The 17,089-nt window shown below is 38.5% G+C and overlaps 1 protein-coding gene across 5 annotated transcripts in view; it reads left to right on the top strand.

Annotated features, from left to right (window-relative positions):
- Positions 1–17,089, top strand: part of SOX13 (SRY-box transcription factor 13) — a 65,107-nt gene that overhangs the window by 23,596 nt on the left and 24,422 nt on the right. Inside the window, exon 1 of one of the 5 annotated variants that reach the window (XM_087959728.1) lies at positions 13,667–13,685. The exons of the other annotated variants lie outside the window; for them this stretch is intronic. The gene's annotated coding sequence lies outside the window, so the exon portion shown is untranslated. Of the gene's footprint in view, positions 1–13,666; positions 13,686–17,089 lie in introns of those variants that run through there. 5 annotated transcript variants of the gene reach the window in all.

The following is a 17,089-nucleotide window of genomic DNA, read 5'->3' as shown; positions in this document are numbered from 1 at the left end:
GGTCCCTCTCACAGTTGGTGTTTTTGAACCAGATTTCACCTAATGTGTACTTGTACCCATTGTTTTTCCTGCCCAGGTGTAAAATCTTGCTTTTCTCCACATTAAATTTCATGTTGTTGGATAGGGACCATTGTTCAAGTCTGTCAAGATCTTTTTGGATCCTGAGCTTGTCTTCTGGGATTTTGGCTATTAAGTATTGGCATATTCAACCAACTGTGGTGTAGCATGAGGGTGAGAATTTGGGTTTTTGTTGATTTTTGCTTTTTATATTATGCTACCACAGTAAACTTTTTTTAAAATAGTTCTGTTGGAACTATTGAGCCAATCCTATTCTTATATTAGTTGGGGTGTGTGTGTTACATTTGCATTACAATCAATAAACAATTGATTGACATTTTCTCTGTGGAGATACCCCTTAAAACAGCTATTAGTTCATCTAAATGATGTCTCCGTTTTAGGAAGTGGTGATTTCTCATTGCTCTTGTCATGGCTAGATGCAGTGTGAAATGGAAGGAAATCTTTCTGGATTCAACAGTTGAAAATGTTGAATTGTGACAGCTTCCCTCTTGTTCCCACACTGCAGCTACTTTATGAAAAAAGCAAGTGTAAAGTACATACATTTTTATGAAAATGAAGGCAGGATATTTAAGAAAGAGTAGTTTTTTGTTTGGCTGGGTTTAACAATCTCCTTACAACCATCTTTGAGGGGAGTTACCATTACAGCAAAGTATATGTGTTTCAGGAATAAATGAGACATTAGGTCATGTTGTATTGTTTTGTCTCTATTGTGTTGTGTCAAATTATCTCTCCTTGTAGACAAATGCCCTAGTGGTCATTCAAATTTATCTTCATCTATTAGTCTTTGACTAGTTTGATTTTGTCTCACAGAATGTAGCTAAATGCTACTTTGTTGTCTATAGTGTTTGCCATAACTTACCATAAAGCAGTTTTTAGATGCTATTGTATTCAGACAAATTGATTACTTGTTTTTTTTAATTTTATTCTATTTACTGTAATTAGTTATTCACATTTAGGTTCCACAGCTCTGTTGCTGTTTTAAGAAGAATGTGCTTTATCTTTGAATTTACTTTGAAGTGACTATGACCCTAATAAAATAAATTAAGTTTAAAATGTTTGGTCACTATCATTACTCTCCAGAATAACTTTTAATTTAGTGTGATTACTTTAATAAAGAATGTTGTGTGGTCTTGAGAGTTAAGATTGGATTATGAAGAGTTTTTCATGCTTTTTTTTTTTTTTTAAAAAAAAAGATAGTTATTTTAAAAAGACAATGATAAAAAACAACACAAACTAAACTCAGAAAAGAAAATGGAAAGTGCAGGGAAAAATAAAAAGAAAAGAAGAAAAGAAATATTTAAACAAGTGATTTTCATTATAACAAGTATAAACTCCGTAATTATTCAACCTCTGTTAGGTTACATGCAAGTATATAAGATTTGCTTAGCAACCATATGTTCCACTTAACAACTGTTGTGATTTGCTTAACAACTGTGGCACAAGGTTGTAAAATGGGACAGAACTCACTGAACTGTGTTGCTTAGCAAAGGAAATTTTGGGCTAAATTGTCATAAATTGAGGAGTGTAAAACATTAACATTTCGTTACTGATGAAGTTATTTAGCTTGGTAATGAAACATCTGCAAGAAAGCTGAGAGCATCAGGGACCCAACATCAAAATTTCAGTTCTGATGTCAGCAAAAGTCCATAAAGAAGTTTATAGAAACATGCCATGTCTTTTTTTTCCTTTGGCCAAAGAAACCATCTCTATATTTCCTTCCTTTTGCTTCTAGTAATCTTAATTTTTGTTTCTTTGTTTCAAATCCTGTAACAACTTATTGTTACAGCAGGGATCCTCAACCACCGGGCCGCGGACCGGTACCAGTCCATGGAGCACTCTGTACCAGGCCGCAAAGAAAAAAAAATTTAAAAAAATGGCGGCTTTCTTTGCCTTCGGTGAATGCTGCTGGGATCGGGGATCAAGGACACAAATGAAAGAAGGGGAGGGAGGAAGCAACCGAAGCCTGTCCTGCTCTCTGGCTCAGCGGCTTCAGTTTCCTCCCGCCTCGTTCTTCTCTCAGTCGCTCTCTCGCTGCTCCACCGGCCCAGGAAGAAACTGCTTCAAAGGAGCCGGGGGGGGGTGGCTTTTCCTGTCGCCGCAGCTCCTCCGAAGCGCCCGTTCACCCCCACCCCGCCCGCCCACGCGCGGTTCAATTCAGTGCCCCGTTCTGCCTGTCTGGTTGTTTGGGAGCAGCTTCGGCTGAGAATAATAACTATTTGCCTCTTTTTATCAGCGAAGCTGCTCCGAAACGAAGAAGGCAGGCAGGCAGAACGGAGCACTGTGGATTGAACCGCGCGTGGGCGGGCGGGGTGGGGGTAAACGGGCGCTCGGAGGAGCTGCGGCGACAGGAAAGCCACCCCGGCTTCTTTGAAGCAGTTTCTTCCTGGGCTGGTGGAGCAGCGAGAGAGCGACTGAGAGAGGAACGAGGCAGACACCTGAGGGAGGGAGGGAGACACCTGAGGGATGGGGCTGAGGGAGGCAGGGCCGAGGCGCTCCCTGAACTTGGTGGTTTGCTGGCAGACGTTTTATTACCCGACTAGGTAACAACATCAGATGTTACCTAGTCAGGTAATGAAACGTCTGCAAGCAAACCACCAAACTCGACTCTTCCCCCCAACCCGGTCCTTGAAAAAGTGTTTGTGCTTGAAACTGGTCCCTGGTACAAAAAAGGTTGGGGACCACTGTGTTACAGGATTTGATCTCTCCTCAGGTTTTCTTCCATCTCAGAGGCTTCTTTGTGGCTTTAACAGACTTTTTTTTTGGTAAATCCAATTAAAATTACCCATGTCATTTTCTTGACTTTCTATTCTCTCTTTTAAGTGTGATCTCTTTTTATAATCCATAATATTTTCAGTTTCCAATATTTTATAATTTAAGTTCTAATTTTTCAGCATCAGATAAAGCCTACTTCAGCTCTTAACCTGTAGACTTTCCAAGGTATTCTCTTTCAGATCAGTCATTATTTTAAAAATACCTTTGGACATAGTCTATCCATAAAAGCAGAGAATATTGCTGACTGTAGGTACTATAGGTACTAGTTTTTGTCCCTATTTTTAAAATATCTCCTGGATTATTTCAACTGTCATATTTTCTGTCATTTTATATCAGTGCTAATTAAAAACAAAAGCTAAATCTTACCTCCCCCCCCCTTTTTTCTTTTCATGCCTGGAATCTTTAGTTTCTTCTAATGTTCAATTTCTAAAATCATAAAATCACAGATTTCTGTTATGACTTAAATTAGATTAAACGATTTAGTTCCCACAAAGGCACTGTTAATTTATATAATTATTTGCAAATTCTTACTGCAAAAAATCCTAATATTCCAAATTTGTCTGGTTCCTTCCTTCATTTATAGCCCTTGAATTAAAATCATATTTAGCTTTTAATTTTCATTTCAAATTTTTAAAATTCTTATGCTTAATTCTTATTTTTTTTCTAGACTGAAGGCAAACTCACCACGTGGCTTTGCAAACTTGTCCTTTTGAAGACCTCTATTAGCCTTAAGATAGTTAAATAGATAATTTCTGAAAGTTATTAGAAAGTGAGGTTGAGACCTCAGTGTACTTGAAAAGCTCTGACATGGTTGGGAGTGTGATGGTTTTCTTTGTTTCCCTATGTTCAGACCTATGGGAAATAGCTATCTTGTGGTGTCCTCATGGGGAGCATCCATCTAGAGCCCAACTGGGCAATCTCCTTGTGGGATTGGTATAGCCTCCAGTCCTTTGATTGCAGCTACACTGTCATCTTTACTCAGAGTGTGCTAGCTTCTTCATTCCAAAGTTTGAATTACAAGACATACTGTTAAAAAAACAGTATGGATCTTTGATTAAAAACAGTGATAGAAGAGATAAGTCTGTGATATTATCAGCGTAATATTTAATTAATTAGCTGACTAATCAGCAAAAGACTTGGTAGTTTATACTAATAATTACAGCAAATGATCTGTGACATATAATCGACAATTTAAAATGTCCAAAGTAAAAAAATTAAAAAAAAACATAGAGCAAACCTATCCAATTAACAATAAGAAGTACCCATACCCACTAGAAGTGGCAACAGTGCACTAACCACTAAATGCACTCTGGAAGGCATTGTTTTGATTCACTCCTGGAATGTTGTAACAGAGGGATGAGCCTAAATTCTAAGGAGAGATTATTCTGGTGTATTGGGGATGCCACAGAACAACTTGTGCCTTAACAGAAGCTTTGTTCTCATTGGTGCCTCCATTCTGGCCAGCGGCAATTTCTATCTAAGGACATCATGTTGTCTATGTTACTTTTAGGTCTCCCTGTTCAGTGCAATGGGATTTGAGGTAGCACTTGCTCATTAACTGAGGTCAGGTATGGGGCTCTGCAATGCTTTACTACGTTTGATTCTCTTTTGACATTATACTGAAACAGACAATTTTTCTTGTTAATCTGTCTCGTAGGACTGAGGAAGGACCGGGTGGGTTAACTTTGTAACTGCTATTCTCAGTTCCTACATTAAAATAATAAATGAATTAATAATCAGATAGCTAAAATACATATTCTGACTCAATTTAAGGATTGTGAAGCTATTGTTAAGAAGGCTTAATATTGAATTAGCTGAAGATCCTGGTATTTGCAGTTGCTGAGAATGGCTTTGTCTTTTAGGTTATTTTGACCATTCTCTATTCCTAGGTAAACATGATAGAAGAATATTTATGTAGTTCTTTGTAAAATGGGTTGCCGTGTGTAAAATGCCTGCAAAGAGCTGAGAGGGTCATTGTATAAATGTATTCATGTGTTCACAAGTACCTAAAGCTATTCTCTTTTAGTCAACTTGGTTATTTTCAGATGAGATGCATGTTAGTGAGATAGTGAATCTCTACCCTACTCACCGTTATCAACCATTAATTAATCGTGAACAGCCGTGTCACAATTATTTCATTCTGCTGGCCAGCATAAAAGAAATGATCTGTCTCTAAAAAAAATAGCAATAATTGAATAGCAAAATATTTTTATGGGGAATGATCCCCAAAGTTTAGATTTATTTGGATTCGCCTGTAAAACTCAAAATTTCCTGTAGCTGTAATATGTGGTAAGGATTGACAGGATCAAAGGCTCACAGAGAGAAGAAAATCCCGCTCCACACCGCCTTCTTGGACTTGGAAAAGGCCTTCGACCGAGTCCCGCATGATCTCATCTGGTACGCACTGCGAGATCACGGCGTGCCCGAGCTACTCGTACAATGGGTCCAACTCCTATACAGATGTCACAAAAGCCGTGTAAAAGCGGCAGCTGGGATATCAGAGGAGTTCAATATCACCGTCGGCGTACACCAGGGCTCTGCTCTCTCACCACTGCTGTTCATTCTGGTGATGGACACAATTACACCACGACCTGCACACGCCCGCCCCATGGACGCTGCTCTACGCCGATGATGTGTTCCTGGCCAACCTGCGCAAGGCTGAACTTGAGCACCTAGTCCAACAGTGGCACGACCGCCTCGAGCAGTTCGGGCTCCGGTTGAACCTAAAGAAGTCCGAATACCTGACCACTGACAACGAAACGACAGGTTCCATCCACGTGAACGGGCAGGAGCTACCGCGCGCCTCCACCTTCAAGTACCTGGGAACTACTCTTGGGGAAGAAGGCCTACTACAAACTGAGGTGGCAGCCAGGATCAACGCAGCGTGGGGCAAATGGAAGTCCGTCACGGGCGTCCTCTGTGACAAGAAGATGCCGATGCGCCCGAAGGCGAAAATCTATAACTCTGTGGTGCGCCCGTGGCCATATACGGCGCAGAGTGCTGGCCCGACCAAAGAAGTCGAAAGCAGACTCAGACAATGGAGATGCGAATGCTCCGATGGTCGGTAGGCCTCACCCTACTCGATCACGTCAGGAATGAAGAAGTGCGCAGACGGTTCAACGTCATGCCCATCCCCACGGTCATGAGGCAGTCCCGGCTACGATGGTTCGGCCATGTGAGTCGCGCCAGGAAGAATCCATCATCAAATCTGTGATGAAGGTGATTGTCGGAGGAGCGAGACCGCGTGGTAGACCTAAGCAACGCTGGATGGACACGATCAAGGCCGATCTAGAGATCGCGAAGGCAGACCCGACATACGTGGCAGACAGAGAGGCGTGGAAGCAGTACTCAAGGACATTAGCGGACCTCGCCAGAGCGCGAGACAAACGCTGAAGAAAAAGAAGAAGAAGAAGAAGATTGACAGGATCAAAGCTAAATTGTCCAAGGTGGATTGAGTATACAAAAAGCCCTAAAATACTGATTTATCATTTACAGCAGGGACATACATTGCTTTTTTATCATGTCAAAATTGACATTTGAGTGACACGCTAAGGGGTGCAGTCTAAGGAAGAAGTAAGGCCAACACTATTTTATGCATATTTAAACTTGCCTAGTTAAATGGCAGCTTGAGCTACCTTTAGCAGCTAAGTTTTTAAAAAGACCCAAACTATGGAGGTTTGGACCAGGTTGTTACTTGGATGTGAAGACCAGTACTTGGGCAATAGGCTGGACTAAGAAGTTGAAAAAGCACCATTGGGGAAGGTGGAAGACCTCTTCTACCTTGTTATCAAGAAAACTTTACAGAGAGAAAAATAAGGTTTTTTAAAAATTTTAATATTTAATTAAAATTTCTTATTTTACTACTTTGTAAATGATATCTAAATATCAGAAAAACACAATATTTAAACTCTGCTTTCTGTCTTTGTTTTTTGTTTTGGAGTTGCCACAACCAGTTCATGCATGTATGTTAATCATATGATGATTAACAATGATTTGCATGTGTGAATGAGGCAACTCAGATCAAACACTAGAGACCTTACATATCACCTTACAATGCTTTGCAGTTGATTTAATTCACATAATCAAGTGGTGACATGCTTTTATGAAGCAGCCTTGTTTTCTTGTATAAGTTAGTCAAGCTTTCTATATCTGTTGTGTTCCTATAATACAGCAACTAAGCAACAGAAGAACATAAAAAATCCTTATTAGAGCAATATCATTGTTGGGAAAATTCAGACGCTATTACCGGTACTAAAATATATAAGGTTTTAAGATCTCCAGATCATTTGGTCAAGATTTTTTAAAAATATATAGTGTGAAAAACGTGCTGTTTCATCTGTAAGAAAAACTGCATGTAACTAGATCAATGGTTTTTTTAAAAAAACATATTTGCTCTCAGGGCCCTTCCATTTTTAAAAAATGTGGAGGACCCAAAAGGCACTTTGTTTGTATGGATTATATGTATTGATACATACCTTATTAATAATTCAAATTGATGCATTTGCAAAATATTTATTGAACCATGTAAAAATAACAACATTAAACCCATTAGATACTAACCAATGTTTTTTTCATAACACCCCCAATATTTCTAATGAATAAAAATGAACGTTGACATTGTTTTACATTTTTTCCAAATATATTTAATAATTGGCAAGTAATTTTGATTTTTTAGATCCCTGAGAGGGTCTTGGGGGATAGGATCACATTTTACACAACACTGAGCTGATGAGAATCAAACTGCTGGAAGTCAGCAGAATTAGCCTGCAATACTGCATTCTAACTATTGCGCCACCACGGCTCTTATAAATAAAAGCAGGATACAAATAAATAAGAATTGTGTATTAAGGAGATGACAAACCTCATTGCTTTCTTAATGTTTTGGAAGCTTTCTTATATTGCTTTCTTACATTGTGTCAGATATTAACAATTACCTTAGAACAGTGGTTCCCAACCTTTTTTTTGCCCCGCACCCCTAAAGAAATTTCACTCAAACCTCGCACCCCCTGAAATAAATAATAAATAAAAATGCCAACATATAGCCAATATCCTATTATTTACCTGGACTTTTCTCGCACCCACTGGAATATTGTCTCGCACCCCAGGTTGGGAACCCCCGCCTTAGAACAATGTTTTTTAAAATACATTTTTAAACAAATGTTTGCAGTTTGGTGTAACTAAGCATGAAGTATACATATACATAATATAAAGATATGATCATTTATAATGGTTAAGAGTATAGTGAATGCTGTATTGTGCACATGCACCTATACTGGTTCAGTTCATCCTTCTTGAGGAAGCAGCCTCCTAAATGAAGTATTGTAACTTCCTATGCTTGACTGCAATCACAGGTTGCAGGTAGCTGAGACTGAAGTGAAAGAGCAAAGTACTGTTTGTACTTTGAACTGTTATTGTAGGCTTGTTCCCTGTATGAGTTTACTGTGATATCTTGAGATTGTCCAAAAGGTTTGGCCTAGATTTCCTCATTTTGTTCTAGAAAAAGCATAAGAATATAAGATCTGAGCCATAAAATCCAAAATCTAGATGGCAGCAAAGAGATACAGAAAATGCCACATCTCTGCTGTTGTTATGTTGTTATGTTATCTAGATTTTTGCAGTTCAGGTACAGTGTTCCTAACAGAACAATCCATCTAATTAAGTTAAAGATTGCATTTGTCAACCAATTAAACCAAAGGACATTTCCTGATAACACAAAGTAAACTGGCATTACACATGCAGTTACCAATCATCAACTTGCTATTCAACTTATTAGGGAAATCTTTGAACTGGCCAATCCTCAGCCTGGCAGGAAAAATGACCCAGTGACTATCTTCTTAATAGACCACTGAGCAGCATTTGGCTATAGACAAGTAATTATTGCCTGTACCAACTGCAGCAGGGATGTCAAACTGAGTTTCATTGAGGGCCACATCAGGGTTGTGTTTGACCTCGGAGGGCCAGGGTGGGCATGGCCAGCTCAATATCACTCATGTCGGGGGTGCCTGTGGTGGCCTGAGTGCTCTGACAGCAAGAACGGGCTCCCAAGCTCCGTTTTAGCTTGTGATGGCTTCCTGCAACCCTCTGCAGCGAAAACAGAGCTCAGGAGGACCATGGGAAGTCCTCCCAAGCTCAGTTTTCGCTGGCAGAGGCACCATGGGCCTTTGCTGTTTCCAGGCAGCCCCCTAGGCCAGATCTAAATACCCTGTGGGCTGAATCGGCTCCCAGGCCTTGAGTTTGACACCCCTTGTTGTAAATGCTTAAAACTACCATTTTATTTTTTTCTTAGCTGATCTTCCTTCTCGGATTATCTTCCTTAGTCAGTGTCTTGATCAATATTGGTAAATCTTTCTTATTCCTTGTGACTATAAGCAATTTTTTGGGCCTTTTTTATTAACTGTCCAGACCGATGGTTCTGTTACATCAAAAATACCTTATTCCTTGATCAAATCCACAGGCATTAGAGTGGAGCAGGGACATTGGTTTTAGACCTGGAGCCTGACTAAATAACTCCGAAATACAGGTCACAATAATATTGTATTTTAATAACCTCAAAGGTTGTATTAATTAAAGTAATACCTGATTGATTCAAAAGGGTATTGGTGTAAGAGGGTGTACTAAGTAGAACTTAGTATCTAACTTAGATACTCTAAGTAGAACTCTATCTACCTTAGTAGTGTGATATTTTTACAGTGGTAAAGAAAGGAATAGCAAAGAACTAGCCTTGCCCAGGATTTGTCAAGATTCAGTGGCACATTTGATTGTCTGCAACTTTTTTGGTACTTTGACAAATGGATTTGGTGAATCTATCTATATATATAAAAGTGAAATACCACTCATGCATCATCACAAAATTTCCAGAACCATAAAGCCTACAAACTTGAAATTTGGCATCTCTTGGCTTCTAGGTGCTCACTAAGAAAGGATTTTTCGAAATGACCATCAGAGCATTAGTATTTTGTATACTATTACTAACATGCTCTGATGCTAAGGAGTTCTACTCCCCCCTCCCCACCTGAAAAGAAATCTGTTCCAAATGGAAAACACGAGGAAAGGAGTTTCAGTTTCAGTTTTAGTTTCACAGCACCAAGCAACTTTATAGTACAGAACAGTTGAGCTAAGCCATGCCCAGGCTCCTTGAGGTCTCCTTGCTCACACAGTAAATACTGTTTCAGTTTCCAAACAGCCCTCAACTCTCACACACTGACAGAACGCTAGCCAGATGAATACTGATGGATGCTGGTAGGCAGAGGCAGAATTTCACCCCCTTTTTTTTCCTCCCCCAAAACTAAGCCCGACCACATAGTTTTGTAGTGAAGCACGGGCATCGAGCTAGTAACTTAAGAAATCCCAACTTATGATCTTCAGTAAAATTTAATAATTGGCATATTTTTTTTTAAAAAAACATGTTTTATCCAATTTGCAGTTTGCTGGTTACAGCTTAAACTTTTGGGTTTTCGCATCTGGAGTATGTGATTTGGGGGCTATAATAACTCAATGATGAACAAGAATTGTTATTTTATCTATGCTTTAATACATTCGGGTTATAAAATAAAAATTCTACACAATAGCCTATAAGGGCGTATGACTTTAACTCTCTATTAGCAGCCTAAAAATTAAGTCCTTTGAATACCTTCATTTTTTGGAACATGTATTATGAACCTTTTTTTTTTTGCTGGGTTCCTCTGTTTCTCTTTTAAACCTTTTTAAATTCTTTTTATCAGCATCTAACTGCATAAGCTATTCCATCTCTCTTTTTTAAAAAAATCACCTTTTACTTGAAATTTGGTAAATAAGATACATTACTCTATTTCATTGTTTTTCTGTCTTAAGATGACTAACATTACTATGCTAATCACTTGCTATGGGTGGACATATCTTTTGTCTATTATAACGTGAAACTTACAATATTTTGAACTTGGCTGTTCCTCTAAGTTAATCATTTTTCATTGCTTGTAAATGTGAGTGAGTATGTGTGGGTTTAACAATTCCTCATGTATGAGTTTGCATGGGTGAATCAAACTAATTAATTTATCTTTGTAAGTTAGAAATAACTATTTTTCCAAACAATAGAACTGACAGTGCCCAAATCTGCTAACTACACAACACACTTCAATTTACTGGCTTTTTTCCCCCTTGACTCTCATTGTCCATTTATGTCAGTGTGAGATTTCATGCAAATGGGAACCAAAGATTTTCATGTCTAATCATCGTACTTTGTTTAGGGCTCATGTACAAGTAGTTGAAAGTTTCACCTTATCACAGAAGATGTTATTTCCTGATTTCAGATCTCGAGATTTTCACATGGTGCCAGTTCTAGGGTGGATATTTTTGCTGCTGGCACTGGAACCACCCTTGCACAATAAATAGAAGAGATAGTGAGGCTTTGACCAGGAAGGGTGGCAATGCAAGAGTGAGAATAGCAGGATGTATGCCACAAAGAAATAACAGTGGAGGGGTAGAAAAGTTATAAAACCACTGCTGAGAGAGTCTGGCACCATTCAAAGATTTCAGTTTAGGTTAATAAATAATTTGACTCTGCCTTCAGTGATTATTCTGACTAGATATGCAAATTTGCCTCTGAGGGCAAGCTTCTTTGAGAAGAAAAATTCCACCTATGCGTAAGAAATAATGCTAGGTATTAAGTTGAGAGGCTGATGCAGTTATTATTGTACTCTTTCAGTGAAACATAGATGGATTTCTTTTGTGTAGGGTTGTTGCCAAGCAGCAGCAAAATGTCTGCATTCTAGTTCAACCCAGAATCCCAACTAAAGAATTGACCAATGTTGTATTTCTTAGAATTGAGTACATCATTAAGAAACAGATTTAGCTCAAGACCAATGTGTCAATCCATCAAAATTGCATTCTGTCACTACCGCATCAGAATGATTAGGTCTTTGATAATTTGAAATGCTTGGTGCCAAAATGCAAGCAAAATGAAACACATGAACATTGAATGTGGCCTTAATTGATATAAAATGACTTTAACGTATACATATGACCATACTGCTGAAATATGATTCTTCTTCATAAAGTTCTCACGCTCACTCAGTTATTTGATAACTATAAAAAGAAAAAGAAAAAAAGCAGACAAGAAAAGGAGCCTGATTCAGCTGGGCTTTTTCTCCCACTCTCAGTCCAACCCCTATAAGACCATTAATACCAACTAATGCATGGGAAGGAATCTGGACTTTTTTTTTGTTTTTGTTTTTTAAAGCCATATTTCTTCAATAAAGAAAGTTTACAAAAGTTCATGCTGCTAGTAAACCACCTTGGGAAGGTTGTTTCCCTGAAAGGTGAAAATAATAAATAATTTGTGGTGATGATTGTGATTGGAGACAGTTTATTTTTCTTTATAAATTAGGCATTAGTTTATAGAGTTGCAGGTAAGTCATTTTACATCCCCATTTCAAGGTTCTTGCTGCAAAATTCTTCTGGAAACATTGATGTGAAAATATCTGTTAAGGAAAAAAAGTAAACATTTTTTTAAAAAAAGGCAAACACCCCCCACCACAAAAAGCTGGATCTACATGGACCAGTAGTTCTACTTGGTATTGGCAGCTTCCTGTGCTCTGTCTGGAAAGGTAGCTAAGTTCACATTGAACTGTAATGTATATTAGTTTTGGCTAAACATGCTGTGTGATTTTTAAACTGTGTTTTAGGGCTTCGTATGATGGACCCTTAAATGTACTGTTTTAACTCTCATCATCCAGTTTGTAAAGTAAAAAAAATATATTACGATGATATAGCATTTTTGTCAAAATGAAAAAAATGATTGCTGATCATAGAAACCTTTTACATATCAAAGCTATACAAATGTCAACTATTTAATAACATGAAAAAAAAAATCTGTTATGTTGTTGTCTTGAGTACTTTTTACTGCTTGGCTTGTTGTATTATCCACACAAGTGTCAAATTCTTTTTTAATCTTGTTAAGAAAAGTCTCAGCCTCAGCTACATCCTTTCCCTTTGTCTGGTACATTAGAAGACTTTGAGCTCTGCTCCCCCCCCCCCTTTCAGTGCAAGAAAAAGAAACATTAAAAAAGGCCTATTACAGGAAGACATTTTCCATGTGCCAGGGCCAATTGTCCCCATTCCCATTGTTTGCTGTTCTGAGCAATTCTTCCCCCTCCCGTCCCTTTTGTGATAACTACCTGATACTATTAGAATAGGGAATGGACCTATTGCTGGAAAAAGCCTTGTAACAAGTATAACTGGCTGTATTTTTGTTCGGCAAACCATGTAATAAAAATACAATGAGCCTCCTTTCAAACACACACCTATTAAAGCAGCAAGCCCATTTTAAGAGTAAACTTCCAGTAGTACAAACGTTAAGTACAATAGAAATCTGACCCACTGGAGGATTGAAACTTTCCTTTTGTGTGCTCTTTTAAAATGAATACATTTTCAGCTCACCACCAGCTGATTGTTCTTGATTCCCCCATTGTCTGGATGACAATGCAGTCCCCTTACATGGCTACATACCAGTGAGCGAGCAAGCAAGACCCGCAAACAAGAATATGGCTTTCTTTCCCCCTTGGCATAATGGGGTTATGCATTCAACAGGGTTTCTGAAGTAATAAGGACTGGGATGAAAGCACAAGCTTCTTTATGTTCAATTCATTTTCATCTCTGCTCATTGTATTTTTGCAGGACAGGGTGCCCTGAAGATCCTTTTTACATTTCTCTCATGCTGACCTTCTGCAAACCCTTTGAGTTGTTCTGTAAAACGAATGGTATGACAACTTGAGGAAGGTGTCCTGAGGCTCTGCATGTACAGTTTACTGCAGTGTGGAGCAGTCTGCCCTGCTAACATTTCTTGCATCTGGGAGAGAAAGGTGCATCTCCTAAAGCTCATTTTTATTCCCGTTGCATGCAACATTGAGGTGTCAAAGGAACAAATACAGAGTGCTTGCAAATGTAGCTAGGGTCCCTTGTTAACAGACCCTTGCCTTGACATATAAAACCATTGAAATCTCTGGTAATGATGCGTCTGGGCCAGAGGTAGGAGTAAATATTCAAGACAATATGCTCAATTTAAACATTGGGATGTGCAGGTGTCCTACTTTAGAGGAGAGAGCTCTATTTAAAGGGATCCTTTATTTAAGCCAAATCAAGTTAAAAATAAAGCAACTTTTAAAAAAGAGGGCAGGGGTCATAAAGTTGTCCATCAGCAGTTAATGCCTAACAGGAAGAATATATATGTGCACAAGTCTTTACCAATATGTTTTTATCATTTCAGTCAATTCCTGCAATTATATCTCAATATAGTTCCTTTTTCTCAGTGTCTCTGAGTTGATATTTGCCCTATCTGTTTAAATATCTCTGGGTATGATGAAAGAGCTTAACCTTTGTAAATTTGTATCAGTTATATCCTCCTTTCTTGGCAATCCATTTTCTATATTTTTATTATGTTTTGATTATAATATGAAATATATTTAGCCAGGCATTTGACTACTAGATACCTGTAAATGCAATTTAAAATCTTTTAGTCTAATTAAAAAAACAACACCACTAGGACCCAACTAAAGTTCCCATAGCTGGTTGAAAATGCATGACAAAGCATATACTCTGCCATTATATATAAGACCAAGAAAAGATGTTAATGCTCCTTGCTTTGACTTTTCTCAACTTGTCACTTTCCAGATATATTGGATTACAGTATAACTTCCATGAACCTCATTCTGTACAACCGTAGCCTATGCTTTGGGAAACACTGTGTTTTAAGGAAGCAATTCCATTCTGAATGACCATAATGAACTAATGAATATTACCACTGTTGACGAGCACAGTTATCAAAATACAAAATATACTGTACTAGAAACATATGTGCTATATGCACATAAACTTGATTCCTTCTCCTTTTGGACTGACATTGTAGTGAACAAGTTCTTTTGTGTAGCTTTATAAATCTATAAATGTTATGCTTCCTTAAGTAACATGGTTCTGTTAGTCCTCATATAGTTCACTTTTATTGATACCTCACTTCAAAAAATTGTATGCTGGAAGCAAAAAAAAACAACCACCCCAAACTGCAGTAAATCCTATGGCAAGAACTTGAGAGATCATTCTCAAGTTTTTTTAAAAAAAAAATAGCTAATTTAAGGCCACAACAAGATTAACATTGAGTATATATATAGAATATATTTTGTTACAAAATTTCCTTATTAGTTCTCCTGTGGTGATTATGAAAGTGAATGCTTAATCTCTCCTCCAGTGTTATCCATCAATGAGATTATCTAGATCAGGGGTCCGCGGACCGGTACCGGTCCGCGGAACAAGTCCTACCGGGCCGCTGGCTTGCTGGGCGCCACCATCTTGTTTTGATGAAAAAGTGCTTCCGGTGAGCTTTTCCGGGTAGAAAGCTCACCGGAAGCACTTTTTCATCAAAACAAGATGGCGGCGCCCAGCTGTTGTCGGTACCGGACCGCGCCATAAAAAAGGTTGGGGATACCGGGCCGCGGCGTAAAAAAGGTTGGGGATCACTGATCTAGATGGCTGGTTCCTGCATTGCTAGGTGTTCTTCAGAATGATGTGTCGCTCTTCTCCTTTTTAATAAAGATGGGTTCATGTGACATTTTCCCATATCTTTCTGTTCTTACACAACATCCTTGTTTCTACCATGATCATAAATAGACTATTTTGCTTTTGTTCTTTAAACTTCTCTAATCATTTTCCCTTATATATTTATGTCCTCTTATGCATGTGCAGGTTCAGCCCATGTAATTTGAAGTAAACTCCATTGTACACAGAAAGATGGGAACTGTGCATATGGACATAGATTAAAAACAAGCAAAATACTTCACAGAAAATACTGTAACTACATAGTCAATATTATTTAGTTGTGGAATCAACATGGAAGCCATATAGCAATTTCTTGTATTATTTGGCTGTTTGGATTTGGATGTGCTGTCTAAACATTTTGGGTACCCACCAATTAAAACAACAACCCCAAAAAAAATCCTCTGGTTGGAAGTGCTCTTGTTTTGCATCAAGAAAATCCATGCTTGCATCCTCTTAGCCGTGTCTATTGAGCACAAGGTAAAACAATAGGGACAAATAAAGATCAAGATTCTCTCCTTTGACAGTATCATGCCACAGGCAGAAAGACCTATATTGTTATCATCCAGAGAGAAAAGGAGAGCAAGAGAGAGCTAAAGGCTATAGTAATCAACCGGCATGTCTTATTGGATGTATGTTGGGGGGAGGGTGAGTTACTGTCACTTATCTGTGTGCCTCCCTAACACATGGATGCCTTTTATCCTCCTAAGATGAATCTGTTTGGTCAATGGTGGACTGCAGCATGGATAGGGGCACACAGGACTGAAAATGCAAAAGCATAGGCTTCTAACCGGAATGGCTGCAGGAGCCAAAAAGCAAATGGGCAAAGGAAACCCAATAGCCTGAAAAGCACAATTATTTGTTCATAGAAGGGCAGGGAACTGAGATAAAAAAGCCTGCTAAGATCAGAAACTCTGGCGTGCACAGTGCCTCATTGTTCAGCTGTCACACTTCCCTTTACTTTATTGCTTTTGTCCAACACCCTATTGTTCAACTTCCTTTTGTCCCCCATTCAGTGTGCTGGCTTTTCATTACCCAGCCAGCCCTGTTGTTTTCATTTCTTTTGTCTGAAGTTCCTGAGAGGAAGGTTTTATTTTCAGCAGTTTGATTAATTCACAGCTTGAGACAGGCTTTGTTTGTTATGTAATTACTGCCCTGTGCTTTTCCAGAACTCCAAGTGGCAATGATGGTGGCACTTGGCCAGTTATGATGGCTGCTTTTGCCCCTAAACCTTTGTGCTTCTGCTGTTTTGTCTTCCTAAAACTAGAAAATTATTGTGTGGCTGCACAATAGTGCTTTGCTTCAGAGGGGTACAAAGCAAGATTTTCTTGCCTTGGTGCAGGAAAAATATTGCATGTCTGTTGCTCTGCACAAAATACGTATGGGGTATTTAACTTTGCACCTGATTTAATAATATACTTTTTCATCAAATTCTGACTTTGTTTTTGGTAAATCAGTCAGTGTAATCTTCTACAGCAGGGTTCCCCAATATTTTTGTATGTGCAGAACCATTTAGAAATCTAATAAATTGTCATGAACTCTTCTTCCAAATGGCTGTCTTAAGAAATTGGACTAGTCATAAGATGGTTGTTATGAAGATGTGGCCTGTTATAAAGGATAAGTCTCTTTTCAGAACAAAGCAGAATCTGGAATTGAGGTATAAATGGGAAACCACATAGTT

The sequence above is a fragment of the Notechis scutatus genome, chromosome 3, assembly GCF_049901735.1.
Source record: "Notechis scutatus isolate UNSWTSFEM ecotype Mainland chromosome 3, rNotScu1.2, whole genome shotgun sequence".
Classification (NCBI taxonomy): domain Eukaryota; kingdom Metazoa; phylum Chordata; class Lepidosauria; order Squamata; family Elapidae; genus Notechis; species Notechis scutatus.
This window is presented reverse-complemented; position numbering and strand designations above follow the sequence as displayed.